The following is a 6,000-nucleotide window of genomic DNA, read 5'->3' on the forward strand; positions in this document are numbered from 1 at the left end:
TACCTGCAATTTGAATTCAGCGGATTTCGAGAAAAACACATTTTTATGTAATATTTTGCAAAATTAAATGTATTTTATTCCATATATACATTGCACCCTTAGATGATTTTTAAATTAGACGTAACATTCTACGCCCGACTTCTGATATCTCGGATCCTTCCCCAAAATCTAAAATTGGCTATACTGGAATAAAATACATTTAATTACATGAAATATAGAGGTTTGTAATGCTTACTTTTATGCCTAAAGAACTTTTAGACAGGTATATAAATATACCTGTATAGTTCCAAATACAAACAATTAATTTGCTAGCGATATGGTAAAAAACATTTTATTTAATTAATTTCCAATACAAAAAATTGCATTCTACTCTCTATATTAACAAAAGAAATATCATTTTATTCGGCATTTAATTCTATAATTTAATAACAAAATCACATCGGTACATAAAAAATTAACTTCCTACTCTCTATATTAACAAAAGAAATATCATTTTATTCGGCATTTAATTCTATAATTTAATAACAAAATCACATCGGTACATAAAAAATTAACTTTTTCTTTTATATAAATCTATGAAAAATTAAAATGTTATGTTAAGTTTTATAACAATGTTTTTCATGTTTTTTCCATACAACTACTTGTATGTTTATTTTTTAACAATTTTTAAAAAATGTTTATACTAATTTTTATAAAATGCGATTAACATTTTTGTGATAAATTAGCCATTCTTTTTAATAGGTTCATATTTTTAGAGAATCGGGAATGGTATACCATATGATACCAGATATGAGCATAATATATAATGTGATTTATTTTTTAATATATCATTTATATTGAATTTTGTCTATTATTGATGAAAAACTGATTTTCTGAAAGAGAGCTAGGATCAATTATGGATCGATCCTATTTAAATTTGGTGTTTGGTTTATTTTTTTATAGGAGATAGATTTGCAGTATTTCGTTCTAATTGAAGTGTTTAAGAGGAAATTAATGACCTTGAAGCCATTTGAGGGCTACGGGAATAATGGACCGATTTAATCCATTTTCAACAACTTCGTTCTTGGGTAAAATGAGAAATATCAGCCTATTTGTATCGAATTATCTGGAAAATTTTGACTTGTAGTTGGATTACAAGTCGGATGGACATAGCTAAACCACTATAGTGCTGTATAATATATTAAACTTTCCTTATTTCGATAGGAAGTAGGATCTGAAAGGGTTTGTAAGTGAAAAAATAACATTTTTATAATTTATTTTCAAAAAAAAAAAAAAAAAACAAATGTTTTCGACGCTTATTCCTGACAAATTGATTATTTGTTGTGAGAACAGTTGATAATGAATATATGAACATTTTTAAATATCTATAAGATGGCTGTTAATGCATAAAAGTGAGCATTTCAAAAGCCTATATTTCATATAATTAAAGGTTCTTTATTATTGTATAGGCACAATTTCAGATTTTGGGGAAGGATCCGAGATATCAGAAGTCGAGCATAGAATGTAACGTCTAATTTAAAAATCGTCCAAGAGTAAAATGTAGCTACAGCCAAGCCATAAATATTGTAAGGGTCGGAATTAAAATGACGATGTAATATATAAAAAACAAAAAGGGCGGTATTTCTAGGCGTGGTCTCTATGGACAAAAAAAGTTGTGTCGGTCACCCCCTAGAATTAAAGATATGTTAATAACATTTCTAAAAATATAAACAATATTTTTTTTGCCACGCCTAAAAATACCGTCATGCGTATATAAAAAATCAAAAAAGGATGCATCTTTACGCGAATTGTCTGTACAGAGGATATTGTAGAAAATACAAATTTTGTATAGATTTTGAAAAAAACCCATCCACCTGAGGCGAAGACGCGCCTAATTAGGACAAAAAGAAGAGAAGTGGTGAAATATAACGTAAAAAAATAATTACCATCAAATTTGTTGCATCAGTCTGCGGAACTATTCGATGTGGGAAATAGTCATCAAGTTCCGTCAAAAGAAGTCGCCAAAAAATGTGCAGCAAACAACAGCAGAAATTTCAGCGCCACGAAATATATACAACAGAACAACTGAAACTTCTCAACGACGAACGAAAATTAATTGAACGAAAATTAATTGTTTTTGGATGCAACGGGCAATGTACAATCATACCAGAGTCTCTTCTTTATAGTCACTATAAAGATGACATACAAAAGTTTTCAATCGAATTAAAAATGAAGTGTTCGCTTCAAAAAATAAAGTGGCCAATTTCATCACGCATATGCTGTGACTGGAGCAGAGCGATAATAAATACATGCATTGAAAATATAAACAACATGGACGTTATAACATATTTACATAAATGTTACTTAATCCAGAAAAAAGAAATAAAACTCCCACAAAATTTTGCTATTATACAGAGTTACTGCCATTTTGTAAAAATATGTCTTCAAGATATAGATTGTTATGCCAAAAGCCAAGAACAAAGGCGTCTTTTTAAAAAAATGATGATATATGGCATTAATTGCTCCGACATTGATACAATTTGGCAATGGTTTAGGAACGTATGTGTAATACTTTCAAGTGAAAAAATAATCACGATGTAACAGAAGCGTGAAACTATATAAGTAAATATATTTTACAGGATGAATTTAACGAAATGGACAACAAGAAGAATAACAATTATATTAAAAATAACGCAACAAAAACCGAAATAATCGGAGTATAAAAGAAGTCCGCAAGGCAAATTGAGAGAAACATTGAAATTCCCGAAGAAGGCGATAGCGATAATATGTATTTAATCACAAAATACCTGGAATTAACTTTTAAAAAATATATTCCCTATATTCCCTGCTGGACTAACTGCATGGGGAAATTTGTCGAAACTACCGACCAAACAAGAATTTCGAATAGTCCCGCGGAAGGCTATTTTCATATAACAAAAAAATGTAACAATGGAAGGAAAACGAAATGTAAGACCAACAATATATGTAAGAAAATCAAAAAAGTACATAGAGGCCAAATTTAGAGATATAGCAAACAAATAAAAACAAATAAGGGAGACGTCATTAATTAAACTTAACCAAATTGAATTTTTTTTAATGAAGACATTTACAGCAAATTAAAAATACCAGAAAATATTAATTGTATATTGTTTAAGTACAATAACGTATATAATTCTTTAAAAGAAGATATTTCTGTTTGTAATTATATAACTTAAAAAGAATTCCAATGTTTAAACCCAAGACAATTTATAATAATATTTTAGCGTTATATTTTAATATTCATTTTTTAAAACATAATATAAATAATGCAAAATGTTTTCAATGTGAAATTGCAATGGAAATTTTTAACAATGATGTAAAAGAAAAATATGATATTTTAAAATTTGATAAAAATATAGAACATGTCTTTATATAAAGATTCGCACTATACTCTTATATACTTTAATTTAAAAACACCAGAATTTCAATTTATTGATCCAAAAATAGCTCCTGAAAATGTAGTAGAAAATTATTTTAATAAATTTTAATGTAGATTAAAGATTAATAATCCTGAAAAAATTGATATATAAGATATTTTGTCAATACAAACAAACTGATGGACACAATTGTGCTGCCAATTTAGTGAATCAATTTTAACAAATAAATTGCTAACTAAAATACTTAATCCGAACATATACCGGAACACAAAGAAGCAGGAATTAATTACTTACGGTATTACTGAAATCAATTGTATCCATTGTAATCAAGACAATACAAAAAATATAATATGCACAAAATACAAACGAGGTACTGATGCCAAACAGTACTGATGCCAGTATATTTTAAAATGAAATTTGCGAATATAAAGTGTAATATTTTTACTTCTGTATAAAGCAATTTTAGTACAAATTAATAAAAAATAAAACTTCTGTGCCTTAACATTATATGTTTATAAAAATAAGAAAATACAACTTTTTTACTTGATATAAGTAAGAATATACATCTTTTGATTTTATATATATTTTTTAAGATAAAAAAATTAAGACCGAATTAATATATTTTATTTATTATATACATATATTTTTTATATAACAGCAATTTTAGTGCAAATCCTGTTTACCTTATATAATATGTGTGTATGGTAATAAGAATATACAATTGTGAATTATAGTTATATGTATATACTTTAGTTTATAATAAAATTTCTTTAACACAAAAAATATGTATGTTTTATTACTATATACATTTATATTAACATATGTATGTACAATTTCGTGTCAAGTAAACTTTAGTGACCTACTATTGGATAGTAGGCCAGACACAAATTTTCAGCTTTATCGTTCAAGTGTCGTTCAATATACAAGGGTTTATTCAATAGAGTGCAACTTTTCACCTATTGGTCCCATAAAAAATAGTCCAAGTTATGATAAATATTTTTTAATTATTTAAAAAAAAAAACACATTTTAATTTACTTTTAAATAATTTGTTTTCATAAAACTTCCTTCTTTTCTCAAAAGAAAGCTTGGACAATTTCCCTTAAGGTCTTTATAGTCCCATATTATAGACCCCATTTTCCAAAATCCCTCCAAGACTCTATACTTATTATTTATAAATTTTGATATTATTGAAAATAGTCAAAATTAATTTTAGATAAAAATAACTAAAATAATTTTTGTGGGGTCGATTCCCTTGAAAATGATGTATATTACATCCTGGCGTCTTCTCCACTTTGGCCAAATTTTTCAAAATCCCTCCAAGACTCCCTACTTATTATTTATAAATTTTAAAAAAAATATTAAAAATATTCAAAATTAATTTTGGATGAAAATAACTAAAAAAATTTATTGCGGGTTCGATTCTCTTCAAAATGATGTATATCCCATCCTGGCATCTTCCAGACTCAATACTTATTATTTATAAATTTTGCAAAAAAATTAAAAATAGTCAAAATTAATTTGGGATGAAAAGAATATAAAATTTTTATTGCGAAGCCGATTCCCTTCAAAATTGTGTATATCGCACCCTGGCATCTTCTCCATTTTGGCCAAATTTTCCAAAATCCCTCCAAGACTCAATACTTATTATTTATAAATTTTGAAAAAATTTTTAAAATAGTCAAAATTAATTTTGGATAAAAATGACAAAAAAAATTATTGTAGGGTCTATTCCCTTCAATTGGAAAAAAATAACAAAAAAATTTTACTGTAGTGTCGATTCCCTACAAAATGATGTCGCATTCTGGCTTCTTCTCCACTTTGGCCCAAATTAAATTTTGAAAAAATGTTTAAAATAGTCAAAATTAATTTTGGATAAAAATTACAAAAAAAAAAAAAATATTGTAGGGTCTATTCCCTTCAAAATAATGTATATCGCATTCTGGCATCTTCTCCACTTTGACCAAATTTTCAAAAATCCCTTCAAGACTCTCTACTTATTATTTATACATTTTGAAAAATTATTTAAAATAGTCAAAATTGATTTTGGTTAAAAATGACAAAAATTTTATTGTAGGGTCTTTTCCCTTCATAGTGATGTATATTGCATCCTGGTATCTTCTCCACTTTGGCCAAATTTTCCAAAATCCCTCTAAGACTCTCTACATATTATTTATAAATTTTGAAAAAATTATTAAAAATAGTCAAAATTATTTTGGAAGAAAATAACTAAAAAAATTTATTGTGGGATCGATTCCCTTCAAAATGATGTATATCACATCCTGGCATCTTCTCCACTTTGGCAAATTTTCCAAAATCCCTTCAAGACTTATTATTTATAAATTTTGAAAAAATGTTTAAAAATAGTCAAAATTAATTTTGGATGAAAATAACTAAAAAAATTTATTGTGGAGTCGATTCCTTTCAAAATGATGTATATCACATCCTGGCATCTTCTCCACTTTCTCAAATTTTCCAAAACCCCTCCAAGACTCAATACATATTATTTATAAATTTTGAAAAAATTTTTTAAAATAGTCAAAATTAATTTGGGATGAAAGTAACTTAAAATTTTTATTGCGGGAACGATTCCCTTCAAAATGATGT

At 26.7% G+C, this 6,000-nt stretch overlaps 1 protein-coding gene across 5 annotated transcripts in view; it reads right to left on the reverse strand.

Annotated features, from left to right (window-relative positions):
• The window catches only part of LOC111677301 (insulin receptor substrate 1), a 348,759-nt gene that overhangs the window by 152,904 nt on the left and 189,855 nt on the right, over positions 1 to 6,000 (reverse strand). The window lies entirely within an intron of this gene.

This window comes from Lucilia cuprina, chromosome 2 (assembly GCF_022045245.1).
Source record: "Lucilia cuprina isolate Lc7/37 chromosome 2, ASM2204524v1, whole genome shotgun sequence".
In the NCBI taxonomy this organism is placed as follows: Eukaryota; Metazoa; Arthropoda; class Insecta; order Diptera; family Calliphoridae; genus Lucilia; species Lucilia cuprina.